The 23069-nt window shown below is 36.8% G+C and overlaps 1 long non-coding RNA gene across 2 annotated transcripts in view; it reads left to right on the forward strand.

Annotated features, from left to right (window-relative positions):
• The first annotated feature begins 14245 nt into the window (after positions 1–14245).
• The window catches only part of LOC103001079 (uncharacterized), a 133365-nt gene continuing 124541 nt past the window's right edge, over positions 14246–23069 (forward strand). For both annotated transcript variants that reach the window (XR_003622516.2, XR_009005688.1), the window contains exon 1: positions 14246–14342. This is a non-coding gene — a long non-coding RNA (uncharacterized LOC103001079). The remainder of the gene's footprint in view (positions 14343–23069) is intronic.

A 23069-nucleotide genomic window follows, 5' to 3' on the forward strand; every position in this document is an offset into this window, starting at 1 on the left:
AGTGAAATTTTCAGTGCATTGCACCAGGGCCAGACAGGACAGAAGTATGTCAGGAAAGGTAAACACTTAGGTGTTCCTTTCAACCAATATAAATTTTATTTATTTATTTAAAAAGATTCACTGGTAATCTTTTAAGAGAATGGCTGAGAAAGAGGACTGTTGTGGGAATCCTTGATCTCTATTATTCTTCACAGTTTGTTTGAAATTTAATTGTGCATTTCCATCTCAGCACAGCAAATCCTTAGAAGGAAGTTTAGCTACCATGTTTTATAACTCAGCTTGCCCTTTGGAAGTGTTACCACCCCAAACAGCTTAGCAAAATGCTCTTTTGAACCCATGTGGTACTCCTTTTTCTTAATTTAAAATATATTTTTGTGTCTCTTATAGATTGGTATTCTGGAAACTTCTCAGCTAGTCCATCAAGGAATCCTCCCTGTATAAGTAGCTGGAGAGGAGGGCACAGGGAAGGTGTGTATAGCCTTGAGTGACAGATTGAAATATCTGGACTTAATTATTCAGGCAGTGGGAAACTAAGATAACTTCAATACAGAGGACTGTGAGGACTAGTTTTTACTTTTAAGAAGCTGTTTCTTTAGGGGAATTCACCTTACTAGTTAGATGAATTAGAACAGAGAGAGAGTCCCTGGAAATGGAGCGATCAGAAAGAGGACTGTTGGGGAAGTATAAGAGATCAGGGCTAGCTTCAGTGTTGTTGCAATATCTTAGCAAGAAACACCCGAATTCAGAGACATTATGAGCTACAACCAACTTCATTTACTGATTGATTTTTTGTGAGGAGTAAAAGAGGAGCAGGGGTTTAAGGGCAACTCCAAGATTTCTAACTACGAAGACTGGTTTGCCTGTGATCAACACTGAGACAAAAAGAAAAAATAAATTAATGGAGATGTGGATCTGAGAGAGAGGATAATACTTTCTCTTGTGGCCATATTATATTTGAGGGGCCCTAAGATATCATAGTGAATGTATCCAGAATGTAGCTCTGACTCCAAGTTCAATCTCTGTTGGTGTTTTATTTTATTTTGTTTTATATTGGAGTATAGTTGATTCACAATGTTGTGTTAGTTTCAGGTGTACAGCAAAATGATTTAGTTATACATCTTCATATATCTGTTCTTTTTCAGATTCTTTCTTTTCCCATATAGGTTATTACAGAGTATTGAGTATATTTCTCTGTGCTATACAGTAGGTCCTTGTTGATTATTTATTTTACATATAGTAGTGTGCATGTTTTGAAAGTGTCACTTCTGGAATTGCCCACTACAGGTTAACAATATGATTCAAAATAGGGGAAATGCTTGAATTTGATTATTTTAAAATGTCCACATTTTAGAAGATTTTTTGTGTACATAATGAAGTGAGGCCTGGCTAAGTGACCCAGGCCACTTCCGTGACTAGTCTTTAAGGAAGAAATTCATTTATGAATGATCCAAAGTATAATGCATAAAGCTACCCACAGGACTTCCCCAAGTCATTCCTGATATTGGTATTTGGTCTTCTTGCTTCAGTTTGAACATTCTTATTGATAGGAAATCCCATGTTTTACAAGGATATCTATATCTATATCTATATCCCTTAGAGTGATGTAAAATTCACTTTCCTGTGACAACCACCCATTGGCCCTCCCTCTGCATCCTAGTAAAATATAGACTAAGGCCATATGACTGATAGATTTATGTCCATTTAATAGCTGCTAAATATATTCTCTGTAAATTCTCTAGACACATTCATTCAACTTCTAAAAGTCACTTTATTTTATTTTACTATCACTTTTTTTCCTGTGACAGGGTTTTCAAAGCTCTTCCCCAGTTTGTTTGTTTTTTGTTTTGTACTCTAGTTTATTCTAGTCTGTCTGTGTACCCTTTTCTTTAAAATGTGATAACCAGTATGAGCTGAGTGCTCCTGAGTTGGTCTGAGCTATCTAGAGCATGTTCTTCTAACTGATAGTACTAGAGGAGAAAATCTGAACAGATTGATCATTAGTAATGAAATTGAGTCATTAATCAAAAAACTCCCAACAAACAGTCTCACAGACGTAGAGAACAACCTTGTGGTTGCCAAGGGGAATGAGGGGTATGGGGAAGAGATGGATTGAGAGTTTGGGATTAGCAGATGCAAACTATTGTATATTGAATGGAAAAGCAATAGCCTACTGTATAGCACAGGGCACTATATTCAATATCCTGTGATAAACCATAATGGAAAAGAATATGAAAAAATATATATGTATATGTGTGTGTGTGTGTGTGTGTGTGTGTGTAACTGAATCTCTTTGTTGTACACTAGAAATGAACACAACATTGTAAATCAACTATACTTTAATAAAATAAATTAAAAAAAAACTCTCAGCAAACAAAAGTCTAGGACTAGATGGCAGATGGCTTCACAGGTGAATTCTATTAAATATTTTTTAACAAAGTTAATACTTATCCTTCTCAAACTATTTCAGAAAATTAAAGATGATAGAATACTTTCAAACTCATTTTGTGAGGCCAGCATTACCCTGATACCGAAACCAGACAAAGACAACACAAGGAAAGACACTAACAAGCCAATATCCTTGATGAACATAGATGCAAAAATCCTCAACAAAATACAATAGACCCTTCAACAATGAGGGAGTTAGGGTTAGACAGCCCCTTGTGTAGTTGAAAATCCACACATACCTTCACAGTCAGCCCTGCATATCCACAGTTCCACATCTGTGGATTCAACCAATTGTGTGTCATGTAGTATTGTAGTAGTATTTATTGAAAAAAAATCCACATATCAGTGGACCTGTGCAGTTCAAACCCATGTTATTCAATGGTTAACTGTATTATCAAACAAAATCCAACAATACATTAAAAGAATCATACACAATAATCAAGTGAGATTTATTCCAGGTATGCAAGGATGGTTCAATATTTGCGAATCAATCAACATGATACACCACATTAACAAAATCAAGATAAAAATTGTGTGATTATCTCCATAGATACAGAAAAAGCATTTGACAAAATTTAACATCCACTTACTATAAAAACTCTCAACAAACTGGGTATAGAGGGAATATACCTCAACATAATAAAACCCACATATAACAAACCCACTGCTGACAAAATACTCAACAGTGAAAAGCTGGAAGCTTTTCCTCTAAGATCAGGAACAGTACAAGGATGCCCACTATTGCCATTTTTATTCAACATAATGTTGATAGAACTAGCCACAGCAATCAGACAAGAAAATAAAATAGAAGACATCCAAATAGGAAAGGAAGAATTTCCTAAAATTGTCACTATTTGCTGATGACATGATACTGTATATAGAAAACCCCAAAGACTCCACCAAAAAACTATTAGAAGTAAAAAATGAATTCAGTAGAGTTAAAGGATATAAGATTAATATACAGAAATTTTGCATTTCTATACACTAGTAATGAACTATCAGAAAGAAAACAATCCCATTTACAATTGCATCAGAAAGAATATAAAAATACCTGGAAATAATTTAATCAACTAGGTGAAAGACCTGTACTCTGAAAACTATAATACCTTGATGAAAGAAACTGAAGAAGACACAAATAAATGGAAAGATATATCATGCTTATGGACTGGAAGAATTACTGAAAGCAATTTATAGATTCAGTGCAATCCCTACCAAAATACCAATGGCATTTTTCACAGAACTGGAACAAATAATTCTAAAATTTGTGTGGATCCAGAAAAGATCCCATAAAGCCAAAGGAACCATAAGAAAGCAGAAAACTGCTAGAAGTATCACACTCCCTGATTTCAAACTGTACTACAAAACTATAGTAATGTAGACTGTATGGTACTGGCACAAAGGCAGGCACATAGATCAATGGAACAGAATAGAAAGCCCAGAAATAAACCCACACACATATGGTCAATCGATTTATGACAAAGTAGCCAGGAATATACAGTAGGGGAAAGACAGTCTTTTTGATAAATGTTGTTGGGAAAGCAGGAGACCTACATGTAAAAGAATGTAACTAGGCCACTTTTTTACACCATTTGCAAAAATAAACACAAAATGAGTTAAATACTTAAATTAAGAACTGAAACCATAGAACTCATAGCAAAAACATAGGTGGTATGCTCTTTGACATCAGTCTTAGCAATATTTTTTTTGGATCTGCCTCCTCAGGCAAGGGCAACAAAAGCAAAAATAAACAAATGGGACTACACCAAACTAAAAAGCTTTTGCCTAGTGAAGGAAATCATCAACAAAATTAAAAAGCAGCATAGTGACTGGGAGAAGATACTTACAAATGATATACCTGATTAGGGGTTAATAGCCAAAATTTACAAAGAAGTCACACAAATAAACATAAAAAAATCTGAATAAAAATGGATAGAGGAACTGAATAAACATTTTTTTTCCAAGAAAGACATACAGATGGCCAGTATGAAAAGATGCTCAGCATCACAAATCATCAGGGAAGTGCAAGTCAAAACCACAATGAGATATCACCTCACATTTGTCAGAATGGCTGTTATCCAAAGACAATAAATAACAAGTGTTGGCAAAGATGTGGAGAAAAGGGAACCCTCATGCACTGTTGGTGGGAATGTAAATTGTTGTAGCCACTATGGAAAACATTATGAAGCTTCCTCAAAAAATTAAAAATAGGACTACCACACAATCCAGAACTTCCACTTCTTGGTATTTGTCCAAGAAAAACAAAGAAAAAACCTAATTCAAATGTATATATGTAGTCCTATGTTCTCCACAACATATTTACAACTGCCAATATATGGAAGCAACCTAAATGTCCATTTGTAAATTAATGGATAAAGAAGTGGTATATATAAACAATGGAATACTATTTATCCATAAAAAGAAATGAAATCCTGCCATTTACAACAACATGGATAGACCTTGATGGTGTTATGCTAAGTGAAATAAGTCAGATGAAGGAAGACAAATACCAGATAATCACATTAACATGTGGAACTTAAAAAACAAAACAAATAAACAAACAAAACAGAAACAGGCTCATAGATTCAGAGAACAAACTGGTGGTTACCAGAGGGGAGGGGGTGGCTCGTTGGTTGAAATAGCTACAGGAGATTAAGAAGTACAAACTTCCAGTTATAAAATAAATATGTTAAGGGGATATAATTTATAGTCAATGATATTGTAATAATTTTGTATGGTGACAGATGGTTATTAGACTTACAATGCTGATCAATTCATAATGTATATAAATGTCAAATCACTATCTGGTACATCTGAAACTAATATTATATGTTAAATATCCTTCAATAAAAAATAAAAATTGGAAAAAAACATTTCTTTATAAGCTTAGACCAATGAAGACTCTAGGACTTTTCTTCAAATACCTCTCAAATTTGAGCACCTCCACCATAGACTTGTATTTCATTTTTTAATTTTACCGAAAATGTAGTAGTTTTCTGCTCAGAGCTTATAAATTTTTCTTGCTTATTTTTGAGATTAGATATTAGCTCACATTCTAATCTACTGGCTGTGGGGTAAGGTACAAATCATTAATTTTGACCTTGGTTATTCCTGAGACCATGACCTGGCAGTGTGACCACTGATGGTATGGCTCATTTCAATGATACAATGTACATGATTACAGGATGTGATTTTTTGGATTATCTTTCCTATAGCTTTAATGAGGTCATGTAATTTCCTAGTGCCTCGTAATATCTGTAGCCATTCTCCATAAGACAGCTAAGAGAATATTCAAATGTTCTTGCATCAGTGCTCAAAACAAGTGCCTGGAAGACCAGAAAGTAATTTCCTCTCCCATGGTACATTATTGTGTTATTTCCTGGTTGTTCTAATCTTAGAAGTTTGAGATATTATTAATTTTGGGGGCAGAGGTTCTGGATTTGGCAAGGTGGCTTTTAATTCCAAACATGTCGCACCTAAGGCTGCAGAAAAACTGGGAAAACACACTCTCCCCACAGCCACAGGATATTTAAGTGCTAGACTTATAAATATCCTTACATATAATTTATTTTCCCAATTTTCAAACTATTTAATCAGCTAATTAAAGAATTTCTAGGGAACATTTGCCAATGTATAAAGTGTACAAAGCTAAATTGGCTGGGTAAGGATTTAAATTTTTACTCCGATAAGCCCTCCATTTACTAAATATGTGAAATTCGAAGGTTATTAAATGTATCTGATCTTCATATCTTTTAATCTTAAAATGATAATGATAATTCCTGCTTTGTCTACATCATAGATCAGTTGGTTTATATAAAACTATAATTTATAAAATATCACATTATACCCATACCTATTAGTTTTGCTACATCAAAAGAGAAGCACTTATGGTAGTACATGGTAAAGTGATAAATAGATGGTTTAAACAACATGTGTTCTGGAAGAGGCGAATAAGAGATTCTAAGTATTTTATACAAAAATCAATTTCTGTTCACTCCAGAATTACCAAATGATTAAGACAAATCATGTGAAGACATATCATTTTATTAGGTCATGTCATATTATATGATTATCCTAGTCAGAAATGAGTAGTCTAATACTAGATATTGTCAAAGACTATGGATGACAAATGTGTTTCTTGTTGAAAATTTGGGAGTGACTTCCTGGAAGGCTGGGGTCATAAGGGTTTTGAAGCTTCCTCATTCCTTAACAGAGAGGGGTTTGTTGCTAAATTAGTTTGTATAAGTGACTACGTTTTTTGTACCTCTTCACTTTCAGAGGTGCAGTCTAATTCTCCAATCCTTAAATATGGGATGCTTTGAGACTTGATTTGTCCATTAGAATGTAGTGAAAGCAATTTTGTTATGAGTTTGGAGCCTAGAAGCCAAGAGGCTTTGTACCATTCAGCTTCTGATTCTAGAACTTTCACCGCTACCATAATTTGAATGGATCCATGCTATCCCTCTGTAGAACGAGAGCATGTATATGCAAAGACCAACTCTCCCAACTGAGCCATCTTCGTACATTCAGCCCTGAGCTAACTCCGGTGCTGACTGCAAACGCATGAGTAAGAATGAACTGGAACATATGAGCCCAGCCCAGACTAGCAGAACTGTCCAGCTCACCTGCACACTTATAGGCTAGTAAATGCTTCAAGCCATTGAGTTTTGTGGTGGTTCGTTATATAACAATCAATCCATAATTGTTACAATTAGTGATGTCTGCTATGGGTAGAAGATAAGATTGATGTGCATTTTCCAGCACTATCATAGTTACCTTCATTTCTTTGATTCTTTCCCCTGCCTTTTCCTCTTTCCCACATTCACAATTCTGGTTCCATAATGCTGAAATTCACAGCATTTCTTAGGACAGTTGGGACCCATTGTTCTCAAAATTGCAATGTGAGGATGGGGGCTGAATGCTCAGGCTTTCTGTTAGTACAGTTTGTGTCTCTGTTTTCTGAGCCTGACAGTTTGGAATTCTGACTGTCTGTCAGCCTGTCAGTGCCATGTTACTGTCTCCTGTATAATATGCCACTATTAGAAAATCATCCATGATGAGTGTCCACTGGACCCCATTAACCTGTGGACTGACAAATTTAATACAATATCATTGCAAATGCCTCTTACCTTTGGTATATTTTGAATATCAATCCAAGTGCCCTGTTGGGGAAATAGAGAACAGTCGTAATGAATGATCACTTAACAAAACAGGACCATGGGAGGCGCACATGAGAAACAGTGGGTACAACTTCCTCTGCTGCTTCTTCATTTGAATATTTTCAAGCTTGTCTCACCTGCTTGGCAAATACTGAAGGTGCCACTGAGAGAAGGAACAGAGGCAGATGAGCAATTCCACAAACCCCCACTGAGTTGATGAGAAATGAACAAATGCTGCTTCTTTGTTCCCTAGAGGCAGCATTGCATATCCTACTGCAGTTTCCAGTGTTTCTGATTTCTCTGTATGTGGTTTCTCCCCTTGGCAATAGCCCTATTCATGCCAAGGAAGACAAAGTGATAATGGCAGCTCTATCTCTAAATCTTGCCCCTATAATTAGGATGGCTTATGAAAGTATTGGCCTTAAGTCTAGATTTGGAGTCCACAGAAAATAGTCCCTTTCCTTTCTGAAACAGACTAAATGAGTGATTGGAGTAGATAAAAAAATCACTTTCTGAATGATATTTTGTAGATTAATGAATGTATTGAACCATTCTGATGATAGATAGGGAAATTATTTCCACTGTAACTTAAAAGACTAAAACTGTTCTATCTTAAAGAGGTCTAAAATTTGTCGAGCTTATCAAAAGTGCATGAGCAATGAAGAAGTGCAAGTTTATAACCCATTATGGAGTACATTAATTTCTTAACATGCATAATTTTTCTGCTTCATTACTATTGATGTGATCCTTGTGGGAAACAGTAATTTTGGAAAAAAATAAATATGGGTCAGAATAATAGATTTTTAGGGGAATATTAAGATTTCTCCACTTGATTAATGTGTTGCAAATTAATTTTATTTCTCTGGCATTACCCTCTTTTAGCCTCTATTTTCCAAGCTAGAAACATGATCCATTTTGTTCAGTAATGAAATCTAGATTTGAACTAAATCCGGTGAAGGTGTTAGTGAAGTCTGCAAAAATGGTGAACAAAAGGTTTAATAAAGTCAAAAAAGCAATGAGGAAAAGGTGGTATCAAGCTAGAAAAAAAACTCCTCAAATTGTGTAAGGGAAACTATCTTCTGTGGTAACCTGGAAGCTAAGAAATTTACATGATGAACTTGTGAGCCTGGGAAAGATGATTTTCATGCACAGTGTTACAAATTCCAGTTGGCTTTGTTTTACTCCCTATGAAAAGTTAGGAGGAGAGAGAAATGAACTAAAGAAGGAACTGTTTAGTTTCAAGCAACATTTAGGGGCTATACAAAGGATAAGGCTTGCCTGGTTGGTAAAGTATTTCTTTTCTTTAGTTATTCCAGAAATTAAACGATTTTTCAAGTGAAATGAGTCTTGGACCAAAGTACACATCAAGGGTATAGCTGTAAAGACACTTGATTAAAATCTTCGAAAGGTTTAAGTTGTTCCCCTGGTAGCTCCTCTCAAACCAAGGGGCTCCTAAGTTTCCTAAGGGCATTACTCCACAGCAGACAGACACAACCCATGTAGAGAGAGACCTGTCACTCAGATTTCCCAGCTATTTCTCTTAATACAATTTTTTTTACATGTCTAATTTAATCTGGGCCTCCGCTTCCCAGAGAACCTTTACTTAAGTTAAGCAGAAAGAGATATTCTATTTCCCAAGAGTTGCCATAAAAATCTAGAATTATATCTCAGTGATTCAGATGGCTCTGGCTTGGGTCATGTGACTAACCCTAAAGCAATCACTGTGGCCAGCGGTACGTGACATTCTCATTGGTCATTCCTAAATGATATTTCAATCCCTGATATTCAACTCCCTTTCCTGATTATTTTTCAGACTGCCAGCTTGTGGGTTGTATTCTTCCCCTAGCATGCTGTCAGCTTCCAAATAACACAGGCAGTCCTTCTGCTTGACTTCTCACTATATTTCCTACCTCCCTTTTCTGGGCAAACACACATCTCTTTACAAACACTTCATTAGTTTTGATGTTTGTCTGAGTGCTCTGGTGTGTTTAAAGGGTTTCTCTAAGGTCTGCCGACATTTCCTGATTGCCTGCTGTGTGTGATTTCTGTTTTCCTCCTGGGCCATCATTCTTGGAGAGTCGTCCACTTCATCAGTATCCTTTAACACTGCTTGGATTTGTGGGTGTGCATTCAAGCAGGAAGGGAGGCCTACTGAGGTGAGCAGAATCTCACTGATGTGTTTTGTCAAGTACCAGGGAAACTTCATGGTAAACAGGGAGCATGCTTAGGCAGTCAGGCTGCTCCTTTCATCATGGGGCTAAGAGGACAGAACTGGTAGGGTAATGGAGGAGACGCTCAGGTGAGAAGGAAGGGACAAGTTGTTGACTATGTGTATGTTAGATTGTTACATTTTATCTCTCTGGTGGAACATGAAGCCTTGAATATTTTTATCTGAGGACAAGAAACCATTGCCACCACTCTAGCTGGGGTCTCAGGAAAAGGCAGGATTTGGTGTCTGTTTCACAGCTTCCCAGCTGTTCCTTACAAAAATTCTCAGGTGCCTTTGACTGGTACAGGCATTTCTGCCCAGACACATATTTTAGGAATGGCAAAATTCATCTCAAAGATGCTATTATAGATGATGCAGTTTTTCATGGGTGGTGCACAGTTCTGAGAGCATAGGGGTGTATTTAAATTCCTGGATAGCTCCAGGCTGTAGCTCAGATCCTCAACAGTCACCTTTGTAACTGTTGTCACTTGATCACAGTGTCTATTGTTAAAGAAAGGGTATGTGATGCAGTACAAAGGATGCCTCTTTTCCCTTTCGAATTTTCGCCAGCTCCTTTTACTATCCTTAAATGATCTTTGCCTGAATTATCTATTACATTGGTGATTATAAAATATTAACTTTCTAATACTACAATTATTCCCATTCTTAAAAGCTGCTATCTCCTTTAGAGCAGAGAATTGACTTGGGAAGGTCAATTTTAAAACTGTACATTATGATATACTTATATTGTCATTGATATAAGCATCCCATGAAATATTTGTCATGTTTCATAAATAACCAAGAAAAACGAAGTGCTCTACAGGCCTGTGGCAAATGTGTACAGCTGAGTGCTTCTCATGTTTGGACAGGACAGAGAACAAACTAGAATTCTTTTTGCCAATTCACTTACTGGTCATTTTCCACCATATTTCTATCAGTACAATTTCTACTTGTGTCCTTATGGTGCTAACTCTACTAAATTCATCTCTTAGAGAGTTTGTCACAGTGGGAGTATGGTGGGCTGTTAAGCACGTTTCAGTATATTATAGTTCAAAGAGTATTGGACTAAGAGTCTAGAATCATAGATGCTGCTAACCAGATTGTGACCCTCAATTTCCACGCCTACAAAACGAAGATGTGTGGCTTTACCTCTTTTTTCCCTAGAGATTTATACATTTTTAAATTGAGATGTAATTGATATATCACATTGTGAAAATTTAAGGTTTACAGCATATTGATTTGGTACATTTTCATATTGCAATATGATTACTACTATAGTGTTAGCTAGTACTTCTTTTATTCCTAACATTGGTTGGTTCTAGAATTCTGTGTGTCTACAACTTTTTATGAATGATTTGGTTCTAGAATTCTGTGTGTCTACAACTTTTTATGAATGATTTGATGGATTCCAGAGGACTTTTTATAAAGTTTTCACTATGTTAAAATATTAAAGAGCATCTCTAAAATTTTCGATGTCTCTAAAAATTTTCTTTAAGAGGACAGGCCTTACTGTAGTTGCAAAATTCAGTATCGTCATCATCATCATCATCATCATCATCATCACTATTACCATCACCATCAACATTTACGTTATCACCAACATTTCTTCAGTGTATTTTATGTTCTAGGCATAATGCTAAAGATATTACATGTATTTTCACATGTGATCTTACAATAAGAGGTACTAGCATTATTCCTATTTCACATATGAGAAAAATTAAATTGAAAAGGAAGTTTTCCCAAGGATGCAAAAGTAGGAAATGATGGAACCCAGTTCTTGAAGTCAGTTTGGTCTGACTTTGAAGTATATGTCCTTCACCGCTACTTTATCACTCCTGTATGGACACAGTTAATGAGATAATTATTGAACTATTTATGAGGCCCATTATCAAATTAAGCAGTAGAGCAAGGACACGTTATTCCATTTTATGTATGGGTCCCCTATAACTGTATATACTCACAGGATACATTAATACCCATCCTTAAATTTTACCTCTATCCAATGAAAACAGGCCCTAGATTTGTCCATTATAAGGTTCCCAAAGCCAGGGCCTCAAACTTCAAAATGCTTCCCTTTGGTGCTCCTTTGTTTTAAGTCTCTTTTATTATGAGACTTTATTGCTCTGTTTTTTGGTTTCTATGGTTTAAACTTCATTTCCTCATTTCTATGTTCAATTATTCCCATGTATTTCCAAGATTGAATAGTCCAGTGACTCACTACCATTTAGAAATATTTTTCACAGTAATAGTCAAATTAAAAGTGTAAAATATCGACATATCTCTGTGCTGATGTCCAAGGAAAATTTGCTGTTTTTTTTCTCCTGCCAAACTTTTGACAATAGAAGCAGTTATTTTAATTTCTTAGTTTTATGTCTTTACCAAGTAGTGAGTTTATTTCTCCACATCACCACTAAAAGAGAAAGAAGGCAGATTCTCACAGTTATCCAGGGATCTCGGCTTACAGCCCTGACTCTTTTTTCCCCACTCTAATCTGTCCTTTGAGTCAAATTTTAAGGATTTTCAGAGACCAGAAGTAGAGGGAGGACTGCTGAGAAAATTTGCATATTTTATGCTATTTGTGTATGTTTATTTAATGTGATTCCAATCATTTCCCTGTGACCTTGAGTTGTACATTTAAAAATAAAAACCTTAACATTTACACTCAATTTGAGGAAGGAAATTTTGAAAGTGAATATTTATGGTGGCGGTCGTTTTAACAGGCCATCATAAGGAAAATGGCAAAAGAAGTACAACCTGAATGAAGGTTATTACATTATATGCCCATTAGTCATATACCCTTATTAAGTGCCTGTCGGCCTGTCATATTCTATGTCTTGCATTTAGAAGATCATGGTGGTGAGAACTAAAACAACAACATAACAAATTTGGGCTCTAACTTTATGGAAAAATATATATACTTTATATATATATATATTTTATCAAATTTTCCTCACACTAGCCCTATGAGGTTGGATTAATTATCCCCATACTACAGATGACTATTCAAAATAGCAGGTACAATGGATGCAATCCTCAGTATCCAACCCCAGTATTTAATAGGCATAGCCTGTTGTCGCTGAGTGGAGGATGGTGGCAGGGCATTGAAGTAGATGACTTCCCTTTAAGTATTTGCCCTACAGTAATTGTGGAATCAGGAAGAAACATAGCAAAGTTCAACAAAAAATGATAGCTTATTATTATTCATAACCCTGGATCATTTAGACTGAAGTAGTAGGGTAAAATTGTTACGGAGTCCAGGCTCGCTCTGCTTGCCGCACAACAGGCCAATAAATCGGAGACGAGGTGTTGAGGCAAGGAAGACGACTTTATTCCAAGAGCCGGCAGACTGAGAAGATGGCAGACTAAAGTCTCAAAATAACCATCTTATCGGGGGTTTTTATGCCAGTTTCTTTTATAGAACAGAGAGGGGGAGGAGATGAGGAAGTAAAGTAAAAAGCCCATAAGATTTGCAAATGTCCCCTGGAATGGCCAGCCTCAGGGAGGGGGTGTGTTAATTTCTTCTTTCTTGCTGCCATCCACAGGTGGACAGGGTCCGGATGTTTCCCTGAACAAAGGCACTTTGGTTTAACATTCAGGCAGAGGGGCAGGGTTCCCCGAGGCAGGCCATTATGTAGAGACAGTATCCTTTAGTGAACAAAAACAGTGGAAAGCAAAGGTTAAAATAAAAGAAGCAGATCCAACATGTAGTAAGATTTGGCTCTTCCCTGTTAACAAAAGGGGATTAGTGAAAGGAGATATTTATTGTAGGGTAGGGCAAGGACAGTACCATTTTTGGACAGGACAGAAGAAAGAAGAAAAGACATTAAGATAAGAAGAGAAAACAATGCACATTGTGAATTTTCCAATTATACCTGTCTATCATACATTGATATTGGGAAGATGGGACTGGAAATCAAGGGGTTAATGTGGAAAAATATACATTCTTATGTATAATATCCTTAAGTTTAACGTATGTTAGAGACTTTATCTTAACTAATCCTCCCACACAAACTCTATGTGGTTTGTATTATTATCCTAATTTTGCATGTGGTCAGAGTACATTATAGATACAAAATGTACACAGTCCTTAAGTTTCCCGTGTGTGTGTATATATATATATGTTTCACTCTCCAAGCAGGGAACATAGAAGCAAGTGTTAGAAAGAGAGAGATTCCTAATGATTTTGTTGAACTTCTTGATCCAGCCTTATCTGAAGGCATTTTACCAGTTGATTTGTTTGCTTGTGTTTGCTTAGGGGCCTCAGAACTCAGTTTAACTTAGATTTTTGTCATCAAAATCAGGACAATCCTGATTTTAGTGTGGAAAAATGGAAGGGACAAAGTTAGACTGAGGTATAGTTCAGGAACCCTCCAGCAGAGGGGCTGGGGAAATTATTCAGGGTGACCTTATTTTTCTCTTCATTAGGTAAGAAGAATCTCTGTACCAAGTCAATCACCAAATCAACATAACAGAAGTGTTTTTCCTGCCTCATGAAGGAGAACTTGCAAATTTCTAACTAAGCTAAGCACAAGGTAAGGCAGGAGAAGACTGATACTTACTATGAAACATCTAAAACAAGTGCTGTTCTGCTTCGACTGATTTAGAGATATTAAAGTGGGAGAAGCTGGGAAGAGATGTGCTTTTCCATACCCAAACGTCGTTTATTTTATTTGCACTGGCTGCTTTCCAGAGAGCTGTTGCCTTCCTCCTTTCTCATGTCTTTTTTTCCCATTTATCAGTTAGTCCATCAATGTCAGTATGTTTTTCTGACTCCCCGTTTTCCTTTCCTCCCCTTTTATATTTCATCTCAAGGAGATAAACCTTCAGAGAGAGAAACTTCTAACCTTGAACTTGCGTAAATGACCCCGTGATGGATGACTCTCCCGATTATCTTCTTAAAGGAATAGGATGCAGGTTTTATGTATTTTCTGAATGCCACATTCTCAATTCCTTATCCCACGCTCAAAGAGAAAGCAGTAGGTTTCCTGCTTAAATAGAGGTAGGCTTTTCTCTTTTCCTATGGTTTCTAATGATCATAACTTTAATAAAGTTCGAGGTGATGGGTAAAAGTGAGATAAATTGAGGTTTATAATGAGAATGATCCTTTATCATTCCCGACAGAGTTCGAACTCTGTGTAGGCATTCATGAAATAAGGGCTTCAGGACTCATAAACACACACATGCACACACACAAACAAGGTCTCTAGTAAGGTAACTACTGCTCCTTGTAATGGCTAGCCAGGGAATGTGCTCAGCATGACCACACAGGTGTTCTTGTAAGCAGCTGTTTGGAGATCTCCACAGGGATTAGAGGAGGAGATTGAGTGAAGGATAGGAGTAGGAAGGGGGTTTCCTGTTGATGGGCAAATCTGCCCTCACATGTCCTCAAAATTTTAGAGATGTTGGAAGGAGCCACTGCAGACTGGATCTCTAAGAGGAGCTGCAGACAGTGGAGTTAGTCAAATCAGTTCCTAGTCTAGAAGGAAATAGAAATGAAGAGATGACTCAAGGTAAGGGGTTTATAGAGGATAAACTGGGGGGCCACTGTCCTTGATAGCTGCTGAGGTTGAGGCAAGAACAGATGCCTTGGCCATGCACCTGGAACAAGTTAGATTAAGCAGCTGGGAAAACCTTCCGACAAGTGAATACGAAGGCTTTAGAATGAGTGGCAGAGGGCAGATATTGAAGCTTCATCTCTCAAGATCTGGAAAAGAGAGATTTTCTTTTTCTGCCAGGATGAGAAGTTCTACAATGTCCTCACAAGATTTCTCTTCGCTGCAGACACCAGGATTTGAGGTGACTGTTTTTGAGAAAGGTACATTTCTCCTCCTGCTTCTGACTCTGCTGCGTAGAAGGACAGAAAGAGAGAGAGGGAGAGGAGAAATAGAAAGAACAAGGATTAATGAACAAGAGAGAGGCCTCATAAGCAGAAATATGTGAGTAGGAGTAAGACTTTGAGCACTGTCTGAAAACCCCAACCTCCCTTGTATTACGAGGGGATAGTGGTAAACATTAGATTCTGATTTACGAGTTCTTATTTGGAAAAAAAAAAAAAAGAGTTCTGATTTGGGGCTGATATTCTCTATTTCTATCAAGTTCCCTGGTGATGCCAATGCTGCTGGTTTGAGGATTACACTTAGAATCGCAAAGATAAGAGAACAGGTACGTATCCAGGTGAAATACAGCAAACATCAACAAGTATGAAGGAGAAAATGAGAGAAAGCTATGCTACAAAGTGGAAACCTGCAGCCTGAGGTCAGGAATGCAGTGAAGCTGAGAGTCAGTATACCCTACAAATTTGTCTATTCTCCTCCTTAAAGCCAGGGGCGTGGTTGGGAGCTAGCAATTACCTACTAGCGCGTGAGTCGGCTTTGGCAACAGTCGGCAACACCACCTTCTCCTCCCTCTCTTTCCTCATTTCTCGGCTTTGTTCAGTTCACGTGGGGTGAGGTGGCTGTACCTTGGGGAGTAAATGCTGCCCTGAGTAGAGTCCTAGGAAAGGTATAATCTAGATCTGTTTTCCTCTGCCTTTCAGGATGACAGGATAACACAGACCCTTCCACAGCTCATTCATACTTTCATTCCACACTTGAAAACATTCTGGTTTTAACTTGGAGTCTAACACTCCAAATTAACTTGTTTTCTTAGTTAATTAAAATTAATTTCTTAGTGTATTTTCTTAGTGAAACACATTGAGAGAATATTCCCTTTAACATTCTCTTCATCTTCAAATAAGGGGTCTGATGCTGAGATCATATGAAAATTTCCAGTTACCTCAACAAAAATTCTACACTGATCCATCTTTCTTTCTCCCTGTAATTTCCACATTTAAGCTTAATTGACCTTCCCATAAGTGAAAGCAGAGATGCAGTAATATTTCTCCACACATTAAAAGAAACTGTCAGCTGTCTTTCTTTGTATTCTTCCCTTTGGAAAATAAATGATGTTGTCATGCTTACAGGAGTACCTACATGAATCTGGATATTTTATTATTGGAGTCTCATATCGACAAATTTGCGAAATGTGCTGATTTATGTTCCTGTAAATCACCACACTAGAATAATGAAGAATAAGTGTTCAGCAGAAGGAATGGGCTTAGCAGATGCGAAAAGGGACATTAGTCATTGTCCTTTTCCTGAAACTTGAGCCATCTCGTACAATTTAACTCCCTTCTCAAACTACAGCTTAAAATGATGTTATTAGGCTGTGTTTCCAGGAAAGGAATGGCAATTGGGTTATATCTCATGTACTGACTGGAATCGTTTAATAAGTGGCTGTTCAGAGTATGTGTTAAAAAGGATCATGAGACCTTGTATAGACTCAAACTTCTTGGCTTGATTACAGCTGACCATCATGGACACAGGGGAGGAGAGTGACAGAATATAAGCCATACAATTTCCCAAATAGATATTTAAAAATACACCAACGGTTGAAAGCTTATGTCCACACACAAACCTGCACACAAATGTTTATAGCAGCTTTATTTATAATGGCCAAAACTTAGAAGCAACCAAGATGTCCTTTAGTAGGTGAATGGATAAGTAAACTGTGGTACATCCAGACAATGGAATGTTATTCAGCACTAAAAAGAAATGAACTATCAAGCTATGAAAAGATATGGTGGAACTTTAAATGCATATTATTAAATGAAAGAAGCCAATCTGAAAGGCTACATACTGTATGATTACAAGTATATGACATTCTAAAAAGCAAAACCATGGAGGTAGTAAAAAAGATAAGCGGTTACCAAAGGGTGTGTGTGTGGGGAGATGAATAGACAGAGAACAGAAGATTGTTAACGCAGTGAAAATATTCTCTATGATATTATAAGGTGGATATATGTTATTATACATTTGTCCAAACTCATAGAACTTACAACACCAAGAATGAACACTAAACTATGGATTTGGGTGATTATGGCATGTCAGTGTGGGTTCATCCTTGATAAAAAGAAATGTACCATTCTGGTAAGTTATGTTGATAATGGGGGAGGCTATGAATGTGTGTGGGCTATGGTTATATGGGAAATCTCTGTACCTCCCTCTCCATTTTTTTGTAAACATAAAACTGCTCTAAAAATTAAAGCCTTAAAAACAAAAAAATATAGACCAAGGAACACATAAGATTTTAAAACCTATGATAGAAATCAGATGACATAGAGCCTGGAGACTAGGAGAGTTCTACTGTCACATATTGGCATTCAATCATGAGGAACACATTTGGGACATACTTTCAAAGACCTCTGCAAATCTTGATCATGGGAATAACGCTCAACATTTACTAATCACTTACTATGTGGTGATTATTATTATTATTATTCTCAATCCTTACCAGAGCCATTGGATAGGTGCTGTACATATCCTGGTTTCTTTATTCTTCACAACAATCCTGCGTGGGAAATGTGATTATTCATAGAAGTCAATCCTTGGAATCATTAGTAAATTATCAGAATGATGAATATTAGATGCATAAACACAAAATTACTATATAGTGCTAAGTACCGGTCATCACTATATTTTGAAGTTTAGCTTTTGGAAAACAGAGCAGGAGGAAAAAAAAGGGTACAGACTTTTTTCAGGTTGTTTTTCATTACTTATGATTTAGACCTTTAAATAAAAATGCAAAAATAGTCATATTGTAGAAAAATCTGTGTGCAGTGGAATGCCCTGTTTATATTTCTTTACATTCAGAAATCATCAAACCCCACTTCACTGCAGATAAATATTTTATGGAACTCATTAGTGTTTCTAATTCATTATGAATCTCATTTCTCTTCTGCCATTATTTATAGTTTATTTTAAGAACTAAAACTAGTACATGAAAATTAAAATAATAGTAGTGGGGGGGGCTTGTTTTGTCAGCCACTTCTCTTCTCCATCAAGGAAATATTATCTGCAGAATTTTGGTCAAGTTGATTTATTTTTATTAAAATTTGCTTTGCAAGACTCCCTTCTTTATTATGACACTCATGGTAAAATTATATGTCCACTTTCAACCCATTCCTTGAAAACTAATGCACAAACGGTCAGTAGTTCACATAAGTAGGCTCAGGTCATGTAAACAAATCTTCAAGTTCAGACATTATTATAACCAGAATATCTTGGAAATAAAGCCAAAATATGAGTAACAGACTGCTGCTTCTGCACATCTTCACATAAGTCCTGTTTGGAAAAGCAAGAACATTGCTTTTATCCCCCATGGGTCTGCTCAGCTATAGCTGTACTGTTACTTCATCTAAAAGATAGTGGGGTTTAGGGATGAAGTGTCGGATGGCAGAAAATGGAATCATTTTCAGGTTTTTTTTTTCTTTTAGAATCAAGAAGGTTTTATATAAAAGAAGTGATGATGAGAGGGATGTCTAGATACACAGATGTAAAGCATCTAAAACCTTTAGCTGTAAATGTAACTGCAAAAATACTAGAATATAAAGATATAATGGACCATGATAGAATTGGAAGGAACAAGAACTTCAGACTCAGAAAGAGCTACTCAAATCCTGTATCCACTTCTTCTCAGCTGTTTGAGATTAAGCATGTTGATGAATATTGCTGAAACTGTTTTCTCATCTTTGAAATGGAGAACTAGGAAAATGCCCAAAGCTGGTCTTCTGAGACAAGTTTGGTGCCAAGGTGCAGATGGGGCACCAGGGTTGGATCTCATCCTCTACAGTGTGGGCAAATATTGACCTATTTATGGAATGGCTAACTGTTTCTTCTGGCAGCAAAGTGGCATGATGTAGAATCTGGAAAAGAGAAAGGAGGCTTGCATTGAATATTAATATTTGATGTTGAAATCTAATATTATACCTCCATTAATAAACTCTTATGATTAAAAATTTATAAATTGGACTCGATCAACCTTGGATCTTTTAATTAGATGTGAGCAGGTATAATTTGTTGTTATATTCTGATACTCTTAAAATTAGCCTCTTTAAAAGACGCTTTTTCTATCTTGAGACAGTGTGTGAAGTGCTAAAAAGGAAGTAGACTGCTGCTTTTAGTCTTGAATCTACTACCTTTTAGGTGTGTGATCTAGGACAAGTTCATTAACTTCTCTAAGCCTGATTCTTCACCTAAAAACAAATATAAGAATCCTAATTCTATAATCTGATAGTTTTTTTTACGACACCATGAGCATTTTATGGAGTGATTTCTCCCTGTCCTGAAACAAACCCTACTCCCAGATCATCCTCTTCCATTTCTTTCATGTCATCGGTCACCTTCTTCCCTGTTGTCTCCTTTGCTTTATTAGATTCTACAGTCCTTGATGACAGGGTACGTGTCTTATTCATTGTATTCCTAGCAGTGCTTGTTATATAATAGGTGCTCAAAAATGGCTTTAAGGAGGGAGGGAGAAAGGAAAGTAAGGAGAATATACTTGTTGATTCAATCAACAATCCATACATTCGTTCATCTCAGAAAGTGCTGTGAAAGTGTCAGATATTGTTATAACATTTGGCAAAAATAAACTGAACTTCTGACTTCAGCTCTGAAACATTTTGTTTTCATGACTATTATTATGTTTGCTCTTCCCCTGGGCAAGTAGCCTGTGAGTATTTTGCCTGCCTTTTGGCTTAGAAAATGTGTGAGGATCTAAAGCAGTGGGGTCCACCAAATGGTCGTCTGGATAGGTTGAGGAAAGATAGGACAAAAATAAATAAGTATAGCTGCTTTATAGGTGATGTGGCTCCTTCATAGACCCTCTCTCTGTGCTTCTGGTTTTGGCAGGGATTTGGAGAGGATTCCATCGGTGAGAGAAAAAAATCCAGGTGTGCCTTGAAGAGAACAAGCACCTGAGAGAGAGGACATCTTCTCTCATTGTGCTCCCTCCTATACTTTTCTTTGTAGAGTAGCATTTTGTTTATTTGTTTGTTTGCTTGCTTGCTTATTTGTTTTCTTTAGAATTTGGTCATACCACTACTTAATTTAGATTTTAAAAATCAATTCCCCTGAGCAAAAAGACTAAAGTTTTCCTTAAACCTGACATTTTCATACCCAATCTCTGTAAGCCCACAGTATAACCAGAGTTACTTCCTAAATCTACAGACTCAATGAATCCCTATCCAAATCCCAATGGCATGCTTTTAAAAAATAGGGAAAAATCATAAATTTCATATGGGACCAAGCAAAACACCAAATAGCCCCCAAATTTTTGAGAAATAAGAATAAACCTGAAGGCATCACACTTCCTGATTTCAAAATATATTACAAAGCCATAGTAACCAGAACAGTATGGTATGGGAATAGAAACAGAGACACATAGATCATTGGAACAAAATAGAGAGTCAGGAAATAGATACAGACATTTACAGTCAACAGATCTTCAAAAAGGGTGCCAAGAACACACAATGGGGAAAGGATAGTCTCTTTTAATAAATGACGTTGGGAAAACTGGATATCCACATGCAGAAGAATGAAACTGTACCCTTTTCTCAAAGCCATATACAAAAATTAACTCAAAAATGAATGAATAAATGTAAAATAGTTAAATGTAGGACCCCAAACTGTAAAACTACTAGAAGAAAATACAGGGAAAAAGCTTCTTGACACTGTTCTTGGCAATGATTTTTTGGTCATGGCACCAAAATCACAGGAATTAAAAGCAAAAATAGATAAGTGAGGGCTTCCCTGGTGGTGCAGTGGTTGAGAATCCGCCTGCCAATGCAGGGGACATGGGTTCGAGCCCTGGTCTGGGAGGATCCCACATGCCGCGGAGTGACTGGGCCCGTGGGCCACAACTGCTGAGCCTGCGTGTCTGGAGCCTGTGCTCCGCAGCAGGAGAGGCCACGATGGTGAGACGCCCGTGCACTGCAATGAGGCGTGGCCCCCGCTCGCCGCAGCTGGGGAAGGCCCTCGCACAGAGATGAGGACCCAACACAGCCAAAAATAAATAAATAAATAAACAAATAAATTTTAAAAAGGAAAAAAAAAAAAAGATAAGTGAGGTTGCATCAAACTAAAAGGCTTCTGCACTGCAAGGAATCAAGCATCAAAATGAAAAGGCAATTTATGGAATGGGAAAAATTGTTTGCAAACCATGTGTCTTATGAGAAGTTCATATGCAAAATACATAGGGAACTCAAATAACTCAACAGCTAAAAAACAAATAGCCCGCTTAAAAAATGGGCAAAGGGCCTGAATAGACATTTCTCAAATGAAGGCATACAGATGGTTAACAGGTACATGAAGAGGTGTTCTACATCACTAATCATCAGGGCAATGCTAATCAAAACCCCAGGAAGAGATTATCTCATACCTGTTAGAAGTGCTATTATCAAAAAGATAGAAGATTACAATATTGGTGAGGATGTGGTAAAGAGGAACTCTTATGCCTTGTTGGTGGGAATGTAAACTGGTACAATCTAGAGGGTCCTCAAAAAATTAAAGATAGAAGTACCCTATGATCCAGAAATCCCATTTCTGGGTCTATATCCAAAGGAAATGAAGTCTTGAAAGGATATCTGTTCATCCATGTTCATTGCTGTTTATTCACAATAGCCAAGGTATGGAAACAACCTAAATGTCCATCAGCAGTTAAATGAATAAAGAAAAAGTGATTATATGTTGTATATGTGTATTATTCAGCCTTATGAAAGAAGGAAATCCTGCCATTTGCAGCAACACGGGTGAATCTGGAGGACTCTGTGCTAAGTGAAATAAGCCAGACACAGGAAGGCCAAAACCGTGAGTTCCCAATTTTGTGAGGAATATAAAATAGTCAAACTCATAAAAGCAGAGACTAGGATGGTAGTCGCCATGGGATACTAGGGGGAAAAGAAGAGATATTGGTCAAAAGGTACAAAGTGTCAGATGAATGAGTTTTGGAAGTCTAATGTACAGCATGATGATAAAAGTTAGCAATACTGTATTGTATTCTTGAAATTTGCCAAGAGGATAGATAGATATTAAATTAAGTCTTCTCACAACACACAGACATGCACACAGAAATCCCAAAAATAGTAACTATGTAGAGGTGATAGATTAGTTGTTCAGCTTGATTGTGATGATATTTTCACAATATATACATATATCAAAACATCAGGTTGTATACTTTCAACATATACAGTTTTTTATGTGAAAGACATCTCAATAATGTTGTTAAAATGTATTTTAATTTTTCTAAATATGAATAACAAATATAGGTCACACACTTTATTTTGTTTTGTTTTCCTGAGTGAAAGGTATGTCTCTCAGGGAAGCAAGTAGAATGCCTATGCAACCAGACTCCATCCAGCATATTGGGTCTTCATTGTTGTATAG

Source organism: Balaenoptera acutorostrata, chromosome 16, assembly GCF_949987535.1.
Source record: "Balaenoptera acutorostrata chromosome 16, mBalAcu1.1, whole genome shotgun sequence".
In the NCBI taxonomy this organism is placed as follows: Eukaryota; Metazoa; Chordata; class Mammalia; order Artiodactyla; family Balaenopteridae; genus Balaenoptera; species Balaenoptera acutorostrata.